The 22088-nt window shown below is 42.6% G+C and overlaps 1 protein-coding gene across 2 annotated transcripts in view; it reads right to left on the bottom strand.

The window, feature by feature from the left end:
• The window catches only part of RNF38 (ring finger protein 38), a 95679-nt gene extending 80315 nt beyond the window's left edge, over nt 1–15364 (bottom strand). For both annotated transcript variants that reach the window (XM_063129092.1, XM_063129093.1), the window contains exon 1: nt 15288–15364. The gene's annotated coding sequence lies outside the window, so the exon portion shown is untranslated. The remainder of the gene's footprint in view (nt 1–15287) is intronic.
• Nucleotides 15365–22088: the final 6724 nt, after the last annotated feature.

Genomic DNA, 22088 nt, shown 5'->3' with positions numbered 1-22088 from the left:
CTCCACTGCTAAGCAGAGCACATGGGTCTCTTCAAGGTAGAGAACAGAAGTAAAGAAAAAGATAATACTCTTTATATTAGCACAAATGGAGCTTACTTTTACATGGAGTGCTAAGTAAAAACAGTCAAGAGAAGCCAAATTTGGGATTACTATTACCTAGTATTTGAATGGCATTATTATTATTTATTATTTATTTATATAGCACCATCAATGTACATGGTGCTGTACAGAGTAAAACAGTAAAATTAAGCGACCAATGAGTGCCGAGGGCACACAACTACAATGATGTACAATATATTAAACAATATTAACAACGGGGGTGATAGAAATCTCAAAAATGTGTTTTTTTAAAATTTGCCATAATTAAACAGGATTGATTTATACCGGTAACCTGTTTGCCTATGCTTATTGGAAGAAATTTATGTTAGCCTATTGAAAGAAAACGCCTATGCCTATTGAAATAAATTTATGTTAGCCTATGCCTATGTCTATTGAAAGAAATTTATGTTAGCCTAATGAAAGAAAACAATGCTTTAAAAAAGCTTAAAAGCCTATTGAAAGAAATCTATGTTAAAAAAGCCTATTGAAAGAAATTTATGTTAAAGAAGCCTAGTGAGAGAAATTTAGCCTATTGAAAGAAATGTATGTTAATCTATTGAAAGAAAATTATGGGGGGGGGGAGCCTAAAAGCCTATTGAAAGAAATTTATGTTAAAAAAGCCTATTGAAAGAAATTTATGTTAAAAAAGCCTATTGAAAGAAATTTATGTTAAAAAGCCTATTCAAAGAAAATTTATGTTCAAAAAGCCTATTGAAGGAAATTTATGTTAGTTCAAAAAACATTGTGACATTTTGTTATTCTGTGGAAAGAATTTTATGGCAAATGAAAAAAAAAAAAGAGAGATTTCTATCACCCCCGTTGTTAATATTGTTTAATATATTGTACATCATTGTAGTTGTGTGCCCTCAGCATTGATTGGTTACTATTATCTTATCAACTACCGCCTCCTTTAACTTTGTGTATGTAATATTAAGCCTCATTTTCAGATGGCAGAATTATTAATTATTATTATTATTCCTCCAGTTTTAAGATCTCTCTCTGTGATAGCAAAATTCAAAATACACAAAAGTCTGATGTTGGCCCTTTAGAAAAATCCAAAAGCCACAGTAGGGTAATACTTTTATTAGGACCAACTAAAATGTTACAAGGTAGTGAGCATGCTTTCAGGTTCTCCAGAATTTTCTTTATGTTGGATGTTAATCAAAATGGGGGAAGGCTGGTATGAAGTTGAAACCCAAAAGTTTACTTCCCTCTCCCCAGCCAACACCATGCCTCTTCCTTTATTTTATTTTCTCTTACTCTTTAGAAGTGATAGAATTTCTATTAGAAATAGAAATTAATAGAAATAACCTGTATCATATATGCATACTCTATTTTATTTTATACCATGAACATATAACTTAATCTATCCACATTACTGCCACTTTCTCCACCATTATCGCTCTCTCATTTTGTACTGTTTCTCTATTATACAATTTTAAACCATCTCCAAAGTAGCCCTGTATATTAGGACAGTTACAAATTAATCACAAGTAGTGACAGAGAGCTTTGCCGCCCATTGGTCAAAAGCCAAAGCAACTATGCAGCACCCACAGATGCGATAGCAGCACAAAGGTTTATATCCAGTCAAGAGTGTGTCCTGCTTCTAGTTGCAACTGCTACTGTTTTGTTATGCACCAAGAGGCACCAACAGTTGGCAATGGCCAACTCAGGCCTCAGCTAGACCTACGGGTCTAGCACAACAGAGGGGTGAGGATCTCGCAAGATTTTTATCACGAGATTTCCCCCACTGTTTACATGCAGCACGCGACGGCCATAGACGAACAGAACGTCGCGCCCACCATTTTGGTTTTTTTAAAAAAACAGAAGAAGTGCACGAGCGCTCGTGGGCTCAAAGGTACGGGGTTTTTTTTAAAAAAAATTCCCCGCTCCCCCCCTCCCCACCCCCGATGGGTGCAGAGCTCCTGAGGAGCTCTGCACCCCGTGCGTGGTTCCCAGCTCCTTGTGAGTAACCACGTGGAGCTGGGACAAACCACAACAACCGCCCACACATTCCATGGTCTCGGGATCATCCCAAGACAGCGGAAAAAGCGGGCTGAAAGGGTAGGGCCATATCACGGGGAAAGGAAGAGATCTTCCCTCCCTGTTCCCGGGATCCCCTGTGCGTCATGTGGACGCACAGGAATGATCCCAGGGATCGCCCCGGGATATCGCCCCATCTAGCTATGGCCCTAGTCTTGCACGTTAGTGGCCTGAAGAAACTATCACTAACTCACCTGCCCATGTATATCTGCTTTAGTCATTTGGATGGGACAAACAACCTAAAAGAAACTTTCATTTCCCATTAGAATTGGTTCCCTTCCTCGTCAGCTATTCCTGCTCGGTTACAAGTCTGGAGCCAACTGAATTGGCTGCCAAAATGCCTGGATAATTTGTAATTAAGTCCCATACATTTCAGTGAAATCTATTTCCAGATGTGCCTTGGATTGCAACTTGAATATTTTCTATCTATCTACAGACATATATAAATTGATAAGCATTATAAATGAAAACAAACAAACATTTGCTTGTATGTATAACACTGTAACAGTTTCTTAAAGATAGCTGACTACAGGGATTTAGTATTATCAGGCTTCAGTTTAAATATAGAGATTGTGGCAGAGTAGCACCACCAAATCATTCATACCTAATTTCTAGCTAAAGCATTGCTGACTTCGTGCCATATCCAGATGGACTCCAGCTATGCAGATGTCCACTCCTATGCCTCAGATTATAGCATTACATGAAGGGACGTTAGTACTTCAACTGCCTTAGGGCTGATTCAGCAAACTAATGGATCCTAAACTCCCATTTAAAATCAATAGGAGTTACAGACTCACAAAGCCCTTGCTAGATAAACCCGTCATGTTATTTCAGCCAATATTTCAAGGGGAGAAATCCCAATATATAGAGAGCAAAATGAACAATTCCCTTTCACTCCCCAATATTTCATATTAATATACCATATAGAAATAGATCTTCCCCTCAATTATGAAGTACTCTTCTGTCTGCAGATTTTATTATTCATAGGCACAGCTAGTTTAACAGTGCAATTTATGTTACATCTGCAGAATGCCTAAAGTCTCAGACGCAGGCTTTCATTTGCAGAAGTATGCTCCCTAAACTGGTAACATGATTAGCAATACATGAGGTGAACTTATAAATTATTTCAACCATTTGCCATCTTTCATTCTCCAGTGTTTTGCTTGTATTTAAAAAGGCAGTAATGCAAACCTCTGGCCTGCTATTATCCAAGCCTTAACAATCCTTCACCAACTTGGGTAAATGTAATTAAATTCACCAAGCCTCTCCATGCTACAATAATTTATCCAAAGTGTGTGTGTGTGTGAGAGGGGGGGATTCTAGTGACAGAGAAGCTGTGAATAAAGGTAACTGGACTAGTTCACACTTGCACATGACATAAATCATTTGATTACTGAGCAGATGACTCGTAGCAAAGTGAGTGAAACGACTCCATTGAAATGCTCTAAATTCATATGTCCTCATGTCACCTCGAACGTTCTGTAATGACTCATTCACACCTGCAAATACGTAAGAACCCTGTTGGTAGATTCTACCTAGTCCAGCATACCAGTTGAGCAGCCCAAAGACAATGAACATAACTTTACTCTTCACCACACTCTACCCCCAGATTGATCACCACTAGCATCTTATATTTAGAGGTATTCTTCCTTTGAACATGGAGCTTGCTCCCTAAAGTGGCTCCAGCCAAGTAATGAACATGCATGTGTGAATGGCTCTAAAGAAGTCATGTTAGGCACTTGATTAATTTTTCTACAGATCGGATCCAGATTTAGTCATACTTAGAAATCAATAGGACTTACATTAATTATGTCAAATTTGTCCCACTTATTTCAATGAGTCTTCTCCAAGCCTGACTAAGGATGGATCCAACCCTCTGGATTCACAGTAACCCATTTATTTATTAAAACTGCGTCCCACCCTTAAAAAAAAAAGTCAGGATAAATAGAGTTATCCCATTACATTCTCAACAACCTTGTGAGGAAGGTTAGGCGCCACTAACAGATTGATCGTCCCAAGGTCGGCCAGTGAGTTTCATGGACTCAGCTCTTTCGAGTCTAATTGTATCATAGACTGGGTTCGGACAACACAATAACAAATCGTGGGTTTAATAGTCAACGGTGGGTTAAATAGTCAATAGTTGGTTACTGTGTTGTCTGTCAGGATTTTTTCACACCACAGATGGTTATTTGGCCAAAATAACCAAAGTAAATAACCCAACGCTGTGCAGAGTTGACTATTTGAACAACTGTTGGTTATCATGTCAGCTCCGTTGACTATTTCATCACATACAGTTGGTTATTTTCAGCAACTACAGAGTCTCCTAGTAAGAGTGACCAAAGCAGCGGCTGCCGCTCTAGTCCAGAGCTGGCAGAACTCGCAATGGCTGATGGGATACCAGCGGGAAGACTGAGGGGAGGGAGAGGGTGGGGATGTGTCAATCAAACACATAGTTGGCTAACAGTCAACTCAACGCTGGCCTTAATCCGCACTATGGTTGATTATAATCATGTTGTGTGGGGAGTACTCCCTCGATAATCACTTGTGAAATTGACTATTAACTCACCATTGACTATTGTGTTATCCAAACGCAGCCATACTAGCTCTTGGTAAGTGCATGCAATGCGGGGGAGGGGCTTTCATATATGGCATGCTTCTAGATGTTAAAAACTACTCCATGTTAATTTTTTTCTCCCAATATACCTCAAGTATTTGACCTGAAATATTTGATGAGGGAAATTAAAGCATACTATGGCACGAAGTAGGGGTTGTGGTGTTGGTAAGAACCACCTTTGCTGCACAGCATGCTGGGTTCAGCCGACACAGCAACCCATGCTGCAGCTGCATTGTGGGTAATTAGGCAAATCACTGCCACAAGCACAACACATGCGAGAGCCGGTGAAGAGGCCACCATGGCTTCTTTAGCCTTCGTGATTATCCTAATGCACCAAAAGTTCACCTCTTTCCCACTAAAGTAATTTAGATACCTCCAAATTTGCCTCGCTACTGATTACTTCCATTTCACATTTAGAGCCTGTTTGTATATAATGGTGGCAAATCATGAGTTAATTAATAGACATTAATAGACATATATACATAAACATATAGTTTGATGACATATATGTATTCTTTCACATACTTGCTAGAAATAATAACCTGAAAAACATTAATTACAACTTTGAATCTGCCAAGCTTGCCTAATATTGTATTTCCAATTGGCATCCCATCATTATTACTGAACTTATGCAATGAAAAAAATTCCATGGAAAAATAAAGCACTGGAAAAAATGCCAGAAAGATTTCTGTTTTAGAAATATTGCTGTCCCATATCACTGCACCGAACATGATTACTCAGAATGCAGCAGCCCATAACATAGGTTAGCTTTATGTACAAACCAGCCACTGTGAGGTGTCTGCTTTACAAGTTCTCACTAAACTAATTTAGGGTGCAATCCAATACATGTTTAGACAGAAATAAACGCTGGGCGTTGTAGGATTTATTTCTGTCTAGACATGCATAGGATTGTACCCTTAATGTATTAAGACCCAACACTCTTTGAAGGTGGAAGTCCAGTTTTCATGAAACAAAAATCAATCACAATTCTTTTAAATTGTGCAGGCACAGATTATGCTCAGTATAATAAATTAAGAAAACAGCCTTGTATTTTAAGGGGATTGTGATGCTGTCCATAACACCAGAAACCTACATTATTGGTAAAGTCAAATTTAAGAATGCGACTTGTTGTAAAGCCACCTTTGCTTCTTTTCACCTACATTATATGCTTTTAGACGCCAGATGAAGACCTTTTTATTCTCCCAGTATTTTAACAGTCTATAAATATATTTTAACTTGGTGTTTTAAATTTTTAATTTTGCATTGCTGCTGTTTTTATCTGGTTGAGCTTTTATATTGTATTTTATATTATGGTTTTATACTGTTGTTTTATACTTTGAATGTTTTTAATTTTTGTGAACCGCCCAGAGAGCTCCGGCTATTGGGCGGTATAGAAATGTAATAAATAAATAAATAAATAAATTTCAATGACAAAGAAGAACTAAACATACTGGGTTCAATCCAGACAGAGTCATGCTTAGACATGACCTATTGAAATCAACGGGACAAGTTAGTAATGACCAATTTGTTCCATTGCTTTCAATGTGTCTAGGCAGGTCTGCTGTAAAATGTTTTTTTTAAAAAAATGTTGTGCCAATTCAATATTCACACTGTTTAAAATGCACAGAACCTGACAAGATTGTTATGAACCAGCAACTTTCCATGAGGTTTATAACCTTCATATAATGAGATTTGTATATTCAAACACAAGCACAGACTGAAGTCAAAGTAGCTTGGGAAGATAGTTTCCCACAACTTTTCACAGCACTATTTGATAGTGAAGTTTTTATAAATACAAGCCTTTTAGCAGGTTATATACTCTGTGTGTGTATGTGTGTGTGTTTAAGAAAACTGAAACAATGTTGAAGACTAAGCAATGACAACTGATCTTAGTGCAGTTACAGAAATAACCCAAAAGGTACCTTGTGAGTTTAGAGTTATCAAAACAAAGGGTACATCTGAAAACTGGCCAGCTAAAATGATCCATTACAATGACACTCTTGCATACAATGACAAGTTGTGTGGACCTGAGTTCCGCACAACTTGTGACATGGCCAGCCAAATGCTGCCAACCACCAGTCATGTATGGCGGCCAAGCATTCATTCATTCATTCATTCATTACATTTCTATACCAACCATTAGCTGTAGCTCTCTGGGATGTTCATAAAACAAACAAAGGCCAGATCTACACCAAGCAGAATATTGTACTTTGAAAGCAGCATGAAAGCAGTATATAAGAGGCAGAAGCTACACTACTGCTTTATAGCGTTATTGAAGTGCACTGACAACTGTTGGGGCCCATTGACAAATACCATATACCACTTTCATACCACTATATCCTGCTTGGTGTGGCTCCTGCCTTTTATCTACTGCTTTCATACCGCTTTTATGGTGCCACGTCCTGCTTGGTGTAAATCTGGCCAAAATTTAAAACAGAATAAAACCAAAGTAGAAAACAAGATAAAACTAATAACAGTGCAAAAGAATTAAAAAGTACTAACTCGTTTCTTTTAAAGCCTGGGAAACTAAAGAGTTTTTTTTTACCGGTGCCAAAAAGAGTACAACATGGGCGCCAGGCAAGCCTCTTTATTTATATTTATTATTTATTTATAATAAGTATTTTAAGAAGTAAGAGCCTTATTAATCCACCTATCAGTCTTGTAAAGTAGGGCACCCTGCTTGCCATGTCGTGCAAACCTACAAATAACCCATGGCTTGCTTTATGGTTATTGGAGGTATGTCTAACCCTCAAACAACCCATGCCATTTGAATTCGCATGACATAACAGCCTGGAACCCATAGGCACGTGGTGACAGCTCCCCGCAGGTAAATTAAGCAATGGTGGGCTTTCGTGAGTGCACACGTGTGTAACACAGCCACACAACAGAGAACAGAGCCCACAAAACCAGGAGGGAGGGAGACATTCCTTAAAAAAAAAAAAGGCTCACCTTGCGCACACACAAAAACTGCACTTGTTTTTCTGAAATTTTGCAGGGAACTTACATAGGAGCATTACTATCTTGTAAGTCACACTCATGCAAATTGTCTATTACATCACAGAGAATGCAGAGCATGACTTTAAAACACACACACACCTTCAAACTGCCTACCACAAAAAACTGCACCTATCCCCTCAGAAAAAGATACTATTCCTCCCAATTTGTGCATTTTTGCAAAAAAAAAAAATTGATAATGTTATAGTGTAGTCAATAGTACCACAGGCTTCAGAAAGTGAGGCAAGGGCTTGGTTCTGACCCAAAGCACAATGTCAGTCCAAGTCAAAACAATCTGATTCGGAACTCATCTGAGCCAGTGAGATGGGTTACAAAGGTAGGGTTGTTGTTGCTGTTTTGTTTTTGGTATATCCCTAATCAATCCCCCTCTGGAATTTCTCCCATTTTGTAATTCATACATCACTTAAACAAGCACTCCTACTAAATCGTTTACTATAACAAATAAAACAGATTATTTTGTTATAAATGAAACTAGCCTAGGAGCATAATCCAAAACTTTGATTATGATGCCAATTGATCACTACAGTATTATGTCAGCTTAGTGTGTGTGTGTGTGTGTGTGTGTGTGTGTGTGAGAGAGAGAGAGAGAGAGAGAGAGAGAGAGAGAGAATAGATTTGTCCTTGGTTGTCCGTCCACATGCAGGGGCACAAAGCAAAGTCGCTTAGTGCCTTGCACTTTCCAAATATGGCTGATAGTGAAGAAAACAGTGTTTCTCCAAGAAATCAAGAGTAAATATGCTCTTTGTTAGGTTAGTAAAGTCATAAACATTGAAAAATGAACAGACTGCAGAGTTCAGGTAGTTACAGGGTATAAAAGAGACATAAAAGATCAGCCAAGCAGGGTCAGTAGATGATTCCTGGAAGATATAGGATGACACCTCCTGGATCCTAGCACATGTGATTATTTGCCAATTCCTAGGTTCTGGACAAAGCCCACTATAATAGAAGTGTGCAATTTATTATGCCATTTTTATTATTATAATCTGACTCAGAAGCCAGATTTTTCCCATCATTTTTTTTACATAAAAACCAGGTTTCAACTCAGTTTCTCTGATGAAAGGTACAAAAAGCTGCAGCTTCTGTTCAGAAGCTGTAGCATGGGCAAAATGCAAAAGCCAGATTAATAACAGGGAACAGAAGAGCCGAACATATACCACCAATCCTGCCCTGCTTGCATTGGTTGCCTGTATGTTTCCAAGCCCAATTCAAGGTGCTTGTTTTAACCTATAAAGACTGGAAAACATGTCTCGGGATCACAATACCTGACAGAGCGCTTCTCCTAACCTGAATCTGCCCCACACTACGATCAACATCAGAGATCTTCCTCCCATGTGCCTCCTCCAAGGAAGTCTCGAAAGGTAGCAACAAGGGAGAGGGCTTTCTCAGTGCTGCCCCCACCCAATTATGGAATGCTCTCCCCACTGAGGTTCACCCAACCTGTCATTGTTTTGGCACCGGGTTAAGGATGTTCTCTATGCCCAGGCATTTGTTGACATACGATGGGGCATTTATGTCAGTTGTTCCTATCAAGTCCAGTTATTGTAAATGTTTTTGCTCTTTAAATTGGTTTAATTTTTGTATGTTAAAGATTTTATATTATGTTTTTAGTATCTTGTATTGTGATGTATATTTTGGGGGAACTCCCCAGAGAGCTACAGCTATTGGGCAGTACAGAAATGAAATAAATTAATAAATAATAAAAATAAAGCTCATGGTTTCAGATTAAGATTAATAGGGTTGCATCCAAAGCTAGTCCCATTTAGAGCAGTCCTATTCAAAAGAATAAGATTTAGGTTAGACTAACATTGAATATATTCCAAAGAGTGTAGGTTTTAACATGGTTGTATTAAATTACATTGTAAACCAGATTATCTAAAGGGGGGGCTTTTAGGGGCCAACAGATTTATTATAGTAAAAGCTTTTGCAGACTATATTCTCATCAGATGCATATGACGTGGACTGATCCATGAAAACCTATGTCATAAAAATGTGTTTAAGGTACCACAACACTCTCCACTCTTTTTGCTACAACAGACTAACATGGCTACCCCATTTTGATATTTTTGTTCACTCATAAATGAAATGAGATTTCTCATTTGTAAAAAGACACAGCAGAACAACCTGCTCAGTCTGGCATTATTATTATTTGTATGGTTTACTACATGCTCACACCTCTGTACAGTTTGTACTTGACCAGCAGTACTTTAGTACCATCGCCCTCTTGGGTGCTTAAAATAGGAAGTGTGAATGATATGGAAGGAGTGTGCAAATACGTCTGTCTTCCTAGGCAGATATAGTTTGGTAGAGCACTGGTCAGAAGGAACCACCAGTAGACAATCCCCATAACCTGTTTGCTTATTTAAGAGATGGAGAAAGAGCAAAAAGAATCAACAAAAATGGGGAAGCATTATCAACTACAAAGGAGGACAAGGCTCTTTCACTGTTAATAGTTGTACAGAAAATGGAATTTCAGCTACATGGGAAGCTAACCTAACAAAATTCCCTCTTTTATTCTACTGGGGCAGCTATAAGAGCATAATTTCCACAAACACATGTACACATCTTTACTCAATGCAAGGAATTATGGAATAGCCACTGTTTTCTTTTAAGCGTATGGACAAAATAGAAAGGAACAGCATTCGTTTCAAAAACCAATAAATGTGGTCACCAGCAGTGGCCAAGTCTTTTTCTGATTACTACCTACCGATGGGTGCCCAGCATAAAGTGAGAAATACTTTCCATTCTAGGTACATCACAGAAATCTGGGAAGAGAGGAATCTCTTGCTTTGTGCTGGGAAGGTCTCTGGCACAAGCAGAAGCAACTAGATATTATCAGTACTTTGCCATATCTCTAAAGCCCAGTGTGAAATGAGATCTCCCCTCCACTTTCCTGAGTCCTCTGCACATGTAGGAGGACCCAGGGGAGGGAAGAAAACAGATCAGTAAGTGACCATAAATAATGGCTCGCCACTAAGGCCAGCCAGTGTGCTAGGACTCCCAACTGGTTTACTCACCACTGAATAATTAATTGGAAGCCTATTCAATTAATTTCTGAGAATTAAATAAAAATGTAATCAAGTACTGTACTTGTCTCTGAGACTTATAGGAGTGCTCAACTTCCATCTTCTTTTTCTGTTAAGGTTGTAATCCTATGCCCACTTTCTTGGGAGTAATCCCATTGATCTTGGTAAGGTTTACCACGTTATCGTGCCTAGGACTGTGCCTGTACTAACAGAGATGTCTAAATTCTTTAATTCTGAGGCCAAGCATCACTATGAAGAACTAACCCTATTTAAAAAGAGAAAAGAAAAACTACTATATCCCAGCATAAAACAATAAAGCCATTTATTTGAAAGTACTACACTAGCATTACTGGCCATGCCTTAGGACTATGTCAATCACTTTAACTAAGTATTAAAAATAACTCAGTATTATACATTGAACCATCCAAACAACATGCTCTCTATACATTATGTCACATATTTTGCTGTTTATTCCACATGGCTTCATTTAATGACTTCATAAGTATTCAATATACATAAAATGGAATATTTCAAAGCATGTGCCAAAATATTTAGAATGCAGATTAAGTAATATTTACCATTACATGAATTTTAGTTTTTCATACAAAAAGCAGTCTCTCACTGAATATTGTAAATAATCCCTTATACCAGGAAGCAGGCCTAACATTCAATATCAGATATCACCTGCTCAGCACAAAATCAATTCAAGAAAAAGGGCTGTATTTAAATTTCCCTGGTTATCTAAAATTCAGTTCCAACATTCAAAAAAATAGTTTGCCCCAATGAAAGAAATACATATAAAGCCCATAAGTACTGTTCAACCTGAGACATATAATGCTAGGTTAACAGGATCCTGCAGGAAACTGGACTAGGTAACTTTCATGTTGATTCCAGCCCAACAACTGCAAATTCACCGGGTTGTACATGGTGTGTGCACATTTTAAGGTAAGCAAGAACTCCTTAGTATTAACCGGAAGACCCATATTTGCAAAGCAATTAATTAATTAATTATGTAATGTCATCTATTTTTCGTTCAAACGGATATTTAACAAAAGCACAAGAAATTTTAACATTTAGTGGGTGCAGAAAAATACTCTATATACCCCCCAAAAAAGTTGTTTTATACAGTGAAACTTCAATGTATAATGTAGGGGCTTGATCTGATAGAGGACTCATTTTGGCACATGAAATATGATTTTGAAAGAAGAGCTCATATATGCAATGCAATAAGAGTCTCTCATCAGGAATTTGCAGCATGCCTTTCCCTCAGTACAGAGTAACCTCAACCAGCCCACACACATCTGGAATTAGGAGTAAGAACTTCCAAGGCAGAGGGTGTGACTTCCAGGAAGCCATGCCACTTCATTTGTTTCAAGTAACTATTAATACCATTTTGTAAGTATCTGTAGTGATACCTTAAAACCATATTACTCATGAAACCCCTGAAAATGTTACATTACTGTATTACTTACTGTTCATAAAGCCCCATGATATTTTTTAATATTTAAAAAGCCAGGCAACATGCGCTGCACCCACTATGGCTTAAATAAGCCATGGTGGGCTGCAACAAGTGTGCAAACTCAGTATTTGTGTCAAAAGCAGAGCCAACATAAGCTCTTTTGAAGAGACACAGGGCATGTCTACACCAGCCTTATATCCTGGGATCATCCTGGGATCGTTCCTATGCATCCAAATGCCACACAGGGGATCCAAGGAGCAGGCAGGGACAATCCCTCCATTTTCCTGGGATAACCCTTAGGTGTAGAAAGGGCCACAGACTATATTAACTTAAGAAAACAGTTACAACTAAGGACTCTGGGACCTTAGCTAGACCTAAGGTTTATCCTGGGATCGTCCCGGGGTCACACAGGATATCCCGGGAGCAGGCAGGGACGACCCTGGAACAATCCCGGGATAAACCTTAGGTCCTATGCACATTTTCCTGGGATAAAGCCCATAAGGAAATAGAAACATAGGAAGCTGCCATACACAGAATCAGAGCCTTAGTCCATCTAGCATGGTATTGTTGACATTGACCTGGTTCATGCATAACGACAACCCAATGCTCAAGTGGACGCACTGCCTACCATGCGCCTGCTTCCTTCCCTTTATCATACAGCCCACACTAGGCTCCTTTGTAGGTTGTGCAGCATGACATCCAAACACAGATCACTGGGCTTTCTAGGGGCTAAACAACCCAATGGTGAATCCAACAACAAACCATGGGTTAACTGCTGGGTTGTTTAGCCCTTAAAAAACCTGGTTATCCAAGTTTGGACATCAAACTACACAACCTACAAAGGAGCTGATCATGGCTTGTGCGATAAAATGGATGTGGCGGTGACGTAGGAGACAGCAAGCCCGCTCACGAATGAGAACAAGGCCTGGCCACGGCTCCCCAGGATTTCAGGGAAGAGTTTTTCCACCCTTACTGGGAGATTCTGGAAATTAAATCTGGGAACTTCTGCTGGGGGCTGAACCTATCAACACCCAGCTATCTACAGCTACTAGTCTTGATGGCTGTGTGGTACCTCCACTATCAGAGGCGGTATGCCTACGTACACTAGTTGCTGGGGAACTTGGGTGGGATGGTGTGTGAGTACAGAATGCTGGACTAGATGGACCTTTGGTGTGATCCAACATGGCTGTTCTTATGTTTTTAACCTGGGACCTTCTGCATGCAAAACATGTACTCTACCACAGAGCTATAGCCGTTCCCTGTACTCAATGGATATTACTTCTGAGTAGACATGTACACAATGGCATTCTAAGAGGACAAAAAGACATTGTAACTACTTTACTATCAGATGTCTATAAGTTTACTATAAGTTTCCCTAGCAATAGCATAATTCATAGTTCTACCTATGGCAGTACAACTACCAGCGTAATATGTTTAGGAAATGATTTCTTGTACACTTGCTGTAGATATCCTTTTAACTGTTATATGACAGCAGCTTTTCTACTGAAGTAAATGCGTAAGCAACAAGCTTGAGAGTTTTCTTTGGCAGGCATTTCAAGTCCTCCAGCATCACAAATTTTGATTCTCCCTCTCTCATGATCCTGTTAGGTTCAACTCCACACTGAGCTCAGCCACACTATTTCTTGCTCCAGTGCACCTAAAATGTTTTAGCTGTTCTGAAAATTACCAGCTGCGATTTTTTTTCCAGAAGAGCTTCACCATCTTTATTTATTCTATTATAATCCTTCAGGCTTGTTATTGCTGAGCCGTTAGCCCACTCGCTCCCACCCCGAGAAATGGGTGCTTTTTCATCTCCCTGTGCACACTGTTGCCATTTCATCCCAGGGACAAAAATCTCCCAGCTTAATTTCTGAGTAACAACACTGTTTTAATCATCCACAAAGATTTACAAGCCACACAAGTTCAATACTGAAGAACCAGGAGCCCCTTCCCTAGCAGATCTAGCACCACCACCCACAAAAACAGTGGCAAGGAGCAGAGGACTCAAAGGGAAAACCTCTCAGTGCGCAAGGCCTTCCCTCCACTGGAAAGCAGTCAGCATGTTTAATGTTCTTCTCATTAGGAGATAATACATACATACTTCCGTACATACACACACACACACACACACACACACACACACACGCTCAACACCAACAAAGAAAGAACCAAGCAATACTGCGAAGGGGAAAGGATGAGGCTAAACAACTCTTGGAGAAGTATTGCAGCATGTGTCAACTATTGCGGAAAACCGGAATACTGTTTATGTCTGGGGTTTAAACCTGTTTTTTGTTCTCTCTCTCTCTCTCTCTCTCTCTCTCTCAGAAAATGCAGTCTCAGTCTTAAACTCCTCAGCTTGTGTCTCATTTATCCATCTTCCCCAACACATCCTTTTTGTCCTGACAGTTTCCTCGTTTTATTGCCACCTCCTCCAAAAGTGAAGGTCCTCCTTCTAGCAATCAACATATAGACTAGAAAAAAAATTATTTTAGGGCATTTCAACAACCATAAGGCTTTCAGGACAGTAACTTGAACACAGCAGCGCAATTCCAAACACACGTTTTCCTCGGCTAAAATCCTAAACACACCTCCACTAGGAAGTTACGTCCCAATGAACTCAGTGGGACTTCACTTCCAAGTAAACATGATTAGGTTAAAGGCTGCCAAGACCTTTCCAATGCCCCTTCCTCCCTCTACCCTACCCAGTCCTGATTTTCGCTCACCACTTTTTCTTTCTTTTTACACTTGAGCAGATCCTCACGTGTAATTCACCTCAGCACCCACTTATTAGTCACCCCACAGACATCCTGTCACCTCCCATTCCTTCCAAGATTGCCTCAGTCTTTTGCCTCACCAGCCTCTTTCTTCACACGACGTCTGCCCCATATATATATATTAATTACTTCACATTCCTCGCCCGTGTAGTGTAGTGTGTGCGCGTGCGGGTGTCCCCCCCGCACCCCACCCGAGCTCCCAGCCCGCCCCCACGCCCTGCCCCCCTCTCTTCACACAGCCCCCGCCTGGGCCTCATTACCTGGCGCGGGCGCCCTGACTCCCGGCGGGGCTCGCGGGTGCCCGTGTCCAGCGGGGCTCCCTCTGCCCTGGCTGCGGGCGCCCAACTCGGGCAGGCTCGGCCCATGGAGATGCGGTGGGGCAGGCGGCGGCGGCGGCGGCGGCGGCGGCTGGAAGTGCGCGGCGGCGGCAGCTGTGGCGGTGGCGCCGCCGTTCATGGCGAGGAGGCTGAAGAACCCCGAACGAGAACGGGAGCGAGTCCGGGGGGGCTCCAGCGGCGGCGAAGGGCCCCCGCCGGGACGCAGCGGCGGGGAAGACGGCGAGAAAGCGAGCAAAAGGGGCGGCGAAGGGGCGCCGGAAGGAGCCGCCGTTCTGCCGCCGCCGCCTGCCCTCCCGGCCGCCTCCCTGCCGGCCTGGCCGTGGCGGTGGGGCTCCTGGCGCTCTTCGGCGCCGCCGGCCCCTTGGTGGTGGTGGGGCTTGGCGGGGTCCCGGTCCCGGAGGCGGGCGGAGGCAGGGAAGGGGCGCGAGTCCGGCTGCTGCACCGCGCGGGGGTGCGAATTGGCGGCCACCGGCATTCGGCCTCGCTCAGGGGCCGGCGGGTCGCTGTGCCCAACCCAGCCTAGCCAGCCCCACAGCAGAGGAGGGAGGGGGTGATGGTCACAGCCCTTCCCTCGCGAGGAGTTGGGGCGGGCGGTCAGGCCGGCAGCGGAATATGGGGAAGTGCAGCGACGGCGGCGGCAGAAGAAGAAGGAGAAGAAGAAGAAGAAGAAGAAGAGAGGGGGAGGAAACTTCCTTGAGAGGAGGAGCAGCAGCAGCAGCAGCGCAAAGTACACCGGGGGTGGGTGGAAGGAAATGGGGGGGGGGGGGGGAGAAAGAGACGGCAGCCGCCTGCCGCTACAAGCAGCTGCCCCTCGCTCGTCCCCTCCTGCCTGGCCAATGAGGGGGTTACTGGGGGTTTAATTCGGTGCGGAAGAAAAACAAAACACAACGGTAGTATCCTCAGGAAAAGCAGCAGCTGCTAGCCGCACCGCCTCCCTGCAAAAGCAGCAGCAGCGGCAGCACGCCGTGTTGGAGGGGGGAAGGGAAAGCGAAGGGCATCCACGCAGTGGATTCCTCACCACACACGCTTCCCCCACCCCCGAAGAACTGGCATTCGCTGTAAAATCCGCTCTCCGATCCGGATCCGGATCGAGTGCCGGGCGATGGAAGGGAAGCCTGTTCGAGCTCGCGCGCGCATACACAGCAGTGTGTGCGCCTGGCTGCAAGTAATAATATCCGAATCTGCCTTTGTGCGTAGCTCTCTGTGTGCGCTGTCGTCTCCTCCTTTTTGTGTGTGGCACCAGCCAGATCCGAGCACTGGTTCCGCCTCTGGCCTTTCCTGGGCAAAAGAAGTTTCTTGCCTCTGCTATTTCAGCTCCCTTTCGACAACCACCAAATACGAAACTCCCTTCGCTGGCTGCTGCTTCCTTCCTCCCATCGCCACCGCTGGCTCGGGCTACGCTACGCCGTCGGCCTCAGAACAAATGACACAAGAGACATGGAGAAAGCAAGCCTTCCCCCACCCCCCACCCCTGCTTCCGTATAAGCTCCATCCACTTGGACTTGCCAGGAACAAAAAGAAAGTGGGGAGCCGTGAATGTGCAGCTGTCTCGGACAGGAACTCATGCAGAGACAGTCAGTGATCGGCCCAGCTAAAGGTCCCCTGAGCCCTCTCTGCTTGAAACAGCCACCCCTGCGCCAGTCTTACGAACATCCTTTGCTCATCTCTTTTTTATTATTATTATTGTTGCTGAGCCATGGTTGCATTCCGAGAAAGCTAGCAGCTTCAGTCACGAAGGGCTTTCCAGATTCCAGAAGGGGCTGGCTTTATTGTTATTAAGCCAGCATCATAAAGCTTTATCAGAAGCCTCCTTCCTACCAATCCAGGTGCTTTTTGTGATGACTGTTGGCTGGACAAGGGCGATCATTTAGCATTGTAACTCTGCCAGTGACCACTAAAGGCGCACAGTCGACATCACCTGTCCTGACGTGGATCAGGGTTGCCCCATTAGTTAGCGCCCTTTGAATCATCCTGGTGTATTCATCACCAAGGTGCTGCAAGAGCGGATATTCCTCACCCTTTCAAAGGATAGGTACGAGTCGAGGAGGGAACATTCTCATCCGCAATAGTGATTGCCTAAACTGAAAGTCGGTAACTTGGGGCCCTCGAGTTCATTTTATTATTTATAATTACATTTATATCCCATTTTTTTTCTTCTTGCAAGAAACAAATAGTGGTGTACATAGCCCTCTCCTCTCTATTTTACCCTACGCCTCCCATCAGATCTAGCCAGCATAGCTTATGGTGAGGGATGATGGGATTTGTAGACCAAAACATCTGGAGGGCCACAAGTTGCCCGCTTCTGGGTAATCGGAATCAAGTCGGAGATCATTATTCCGGATTAATACGGATTAAAACCCTGAGTTTAGGTTAAAAGGACTACAGAGCGGAAGAACTGGTTCTTTCCACCCTCCCTCCTAAATTGAGTGGGTGGGGGTGGGGAAGATATTCCCCCCACTCCATTCTTGTAGGTATAATAGTTGTCTGATCAAAAATTAAAAATAAGGATGTGTGTCACCACTCTGTTGTTAAATTAAAAATGCTAAATGTCTTTTCTATGGTGGAACTATGATGGGGTAGGATACATAGTACTTCTTTACAATAATCATTGTGAACCGCCCAGAGAGCTTCGGCTATTGGGCGGTATAAAAATGTAATAAATAAATAAATAGGTACATATTTAATAAACGGGTCGGGGAGCTTTATGCGATGGACAAACACGCGTTGTATATGCAGCCGATCCTTGCATATGACGATTTCTACATGAAACTAGTTTATAGAAGGCTGGCGAAGAGTGGCCTCGGCTTTCCCTGGCCAATACATTTCTGGGGGAAGAAATGCTTTCCCAGATGAGCTCTGACACATGGAATCCGAAGAGAGTTTCCACAGAGACAGGAAACCTCTCTTGGCGACGACGACCACGGGGTGAAATGTGCAGAGATCAATAACACTGGGAAGCTTTGCCTTGGGCAGACCCGATAAGCCAAACCCGGAATCATCCTCACTCTACCATCCCTTCGGTTCCCCTCCCCTTCTTTGTTCCTGGCGCTCCAGGAGCAGTGGGAGGGAAGAGGGCCATCGCACAACCACACGATTTGGCCTCCTTGCGCCCCGTCTTTACGGTTCTCCAAGCCAAACAATCCTTAAGCAGAGTCTGCTTGGGTGGAGTGAATCCTAACAAAGTGTCTAGAGGTGGGTGGGGGTTTGTTTTGAAGCACTAAATACATTTAAAAAAAAAAAAAAAAAAGCAGCAACACCCGAACTTCCTTCCTTTTGTCTACCTGGCAAGAAAATATATCCTGACTTTATAAAACAAACCCCCCTCGCCCCGTGCACGTGTGTGACGACTCTTTTCTTGGCTGAAGCCGACACGCTGGTGGTTGGGCTGCTGCGATCGATTGGAACGGCTGGGCGATTGCACGAGGCTGATCGCTGAGCTCCCGGGCTGGCTCTCTCCATCCATCATGCGTTTAGGACGGGGTAGGATTGGGGGGGGGGGGGGTAGGGTGGAATAAAGAGCTGCCGGACAAAGCTGGGGACTGACTGATGGAGGCGAAGCGAGAAGGGAGCGAGAGAGAAAGAGAGCGAGCAGGAATCAATTATTTACCAACACACACACACACACACACACACACACACACACACACACACACACACACAGAAAGAGAGCAGCTTCAGCAAAGGCAGCCTTTGTGGCCGCAGCCTGTCTGCTCTGCTGTCACGATCGTGTCTAACAACTTAGAGGCACAATAACAGCAGCAACTCTGCTATGGTGTCTGCTGTCTAAATGCGAGCAAGAGCTCTTCTCAAGGCTTGTTAGTGAGATGGACTCTGTGTCTCTGCCTGCCTGCGCGCCCGACTCAGCTGGGGCATGATCATTAGTCGGCTGTGTCTCCAGACCAGCCTGGCTAAATACGATTTTTTATTTTATTTTTCTTAAGGGACACTCCGGGGGGGGGGGGATCGTGTTCTGGAAGGAAAAGTGGGGAGGGGTGTAGGGGAGGGGAAAGGATCAAATAAGTTGCGCGAGGGCTGTCATGTTTTGGACAACCCTTTACAAAAAAGTGAGGAACATCTGGCAACCATGCTGCAGATTCACAGGAAACTGTCACCAACAGCAAGCACTGAAAAAAAAAAGGGGGGGATATATCCTGAGTGTTATTTTTAAGCCTTGATCACACACACACACACACACACACACACACACACACACACACGTTAATGATATGCCCTTCCACTCATTGTGGAAGGGCACAGCAGGTGGATAGTTTGTTGGATATGAATCTGAGAGACCCAGGCACAAATTCAGAAGTTGAAATAACTGGGAGCTCTTGATGAATTAGGCCACAGTCATGTGTATGTTTACCTGTCAGTAATAGTCCCAGTAAACTGAGTGACGCTTGCTGGGGTCTGAATAAACAGGGATAGGACTTGGTTATATATAAACATCTCAGGAGTAGCTCTGTGTGCCAGGTTCAAATTCCTCCACAGCCATGAAGTCCACTGAGTTGGAATTGTAAGGATGCAAACCTGCTAAGCACACTTACTTGAGGGGAAACCACGCTGAAGTCAAACAGAGTTGGACCTCAGTTCTGAACCTATTTCCTTGGAGATTTTCCTTCATAGGACTGTTGTGAAAAACTGAGATTAGTATAAAGCAAAAGGATCAAAAAGTTACAATTTTATAAATGTTTGTATGATCATTTCAGTATGGAGGTTGCTTCCCATTGGTGGTGGGCGGGGGTGTTGGAACCAAAGAGTAGAGTTTGAAATCCGATCTATTTTTATTTCCCAAAGAAATTAGGCTAGTTTAATTGGTTAGTTAGTACTAGTTTTCAGACACTATTATGACTTGTCAGCCAAATTAGTAGCCTTCTGAGCCTGGGATTTCTAACCCTTGGAATGTCCAGTGGGATGTCTTTGGTGTCTCCTGGGGATAGACATTCAACCAATGCAGAGTCTGAGTATGAAGATTAATTTTCAGTTGATAATCCCAGATGTTTAATTAGTGCAGCAATGCCCTGTTCCGCTGTCAAAATCAATCAGAAAAGGTGTCTTGAAAAATAAACAGTTAATTTTGCTTAGGAACATAAAATTGAAATGTTTGGCTAGACTGAGACAGACTGCTAAATTACCCTGAGCCACTGCCAAAATGCTGGCTTTATAGTGGAAGAAGTAACATACCCTGACATTAAAGTTTGTTTTTTCTTGGTTGTAGATATTTAGCAAAACTTATTAAATTCATTAACTGAGTGAATTTCTAATGAGTTTTAACTAGATGGCAATCAATTCACTTTCTGGTTTTTTACCAGTTTATCAATTTAATAAGTCTAGATACAGGTACTTGTTTGAGGATTTCAAAGAAGGCAGAGTAATAAAGTGTGATATAATTCACAAGGTAATAAGCAAGAATCATCATTCTCTATTAGAAAGGCCGTATTTCCCTTTTCAACCAATTTGAGAATAGGGGATATTTCCACTTACAATAAAACTCCCTAAAGCCAAATGAGCTAAAAAAAATATCAATAGCCACCTTCATATGTAAATCTCATGAATGATCACAATAATCACATGATTTTCACAGAACGGGGCCTCACTCCTGCAACATCCATGCATTGATGCAGACATCTGAACTGATTATGCTTAAGAATAAACTGCCTTTCATATTATTGAGATTCTTTATCGTGTGGGGGTCCTGAATACATGAAAGCTGATGTGTGAGGAGCTAGACATGCATAGGCTTCGTCAGTTCAGATGTCCATAGCAATGTGCAGACATCGTCAATATCCACCAATGTGTAGTCATTTGGGGGCAGGGCCACAGCCATGTGAAGGGGGGCTAATACTTCTCTTCCACCCTTTTGTGTAAGCCTGATCAAAATGAATGGAAGTTACACAAAGAGAATGGTGGCGCTTTTGTGTTTGGCCCATTCTCTTCAATGGACTGATGGGGGAGTCTTTCCCAGGAGATAGTTCCCTTGCTCGGGATTAAGGTGTGTTAAGAAGTAGGAGACATCCTGCACAAGCATATGAAAGATCACAATGTTTAATTTAAACGAACTAGGAACTGAAATCAATATTCACTTTAACTACAGTCATCTGCTACACTTCTGTGAAGATCTGCCACTAAAGATTTGGTTATCCATTTCCAGCTCTTCGACATGTACTCTTTCCCCATTTTCTCTCCCCATTTTCCTTCCTTTCTCAGGCTCTTTTCTTGGGCCATCCTGTCTTCCAACCTTCCTTTCCTAGGCCTTCACTGGCTCTCATTGTCCTCTTACGTTCTAGACATCTCCTTTTCTAGGCTCCAGCTGCTTTTACCCATGTTTCCTTAGTCATTTCTCCTTGTCCCACCCCTCTCTAGAATCTAAGTAGCTAGGTTATTTTGCCTGCCCTGTCCCTTTCTAGCCAGTTGTACACCTAAAGGCTTCACCCCACAACAAAATCCCTTAGGCTGCAATCCTAAACACACTTACCAGGGAGCGGGGGGGGGGGGGAGTTGCTAGGTACTTAAAAGATTTGAGCCCCAGGCCCACGGAGCAGAAATTTGCATTTGCATATTATTTATATGCACATTTAGAAATAATTACTAGGATTTATTTAAATTTCACAGAGGGCAAAGCAAGCCAATTAATTTCTTATCTAAATCATCTCAAATTAAAAAACAACAACTTTAATTTGCGCCCCACCCAAGATCATCCAGAATCAATAGTTTCTCTTCAAG

Source organism: Elgaria multicarinata, chromosome 6, assembly GCF_023053635.1.
Source record: "Elgaria multicarinata webbii isolate HBS135686 ecotype San Diego chromosome 6, rElgMul1.1.pri, whole genome shotgun sequence".
Taxonomy (NCBI): domain Eukaryota; kingdom Metazoa; phylum Chordata; class Lepidosauria; order Squamata; family Anguidae; genus Elgaria; species Elgaria multicarinata.
The sequence above is the reverse complement of the archived record's forward strand: the minus strand, read 5'-3'. Positions and strand labels throughout refer to the sequence as shown.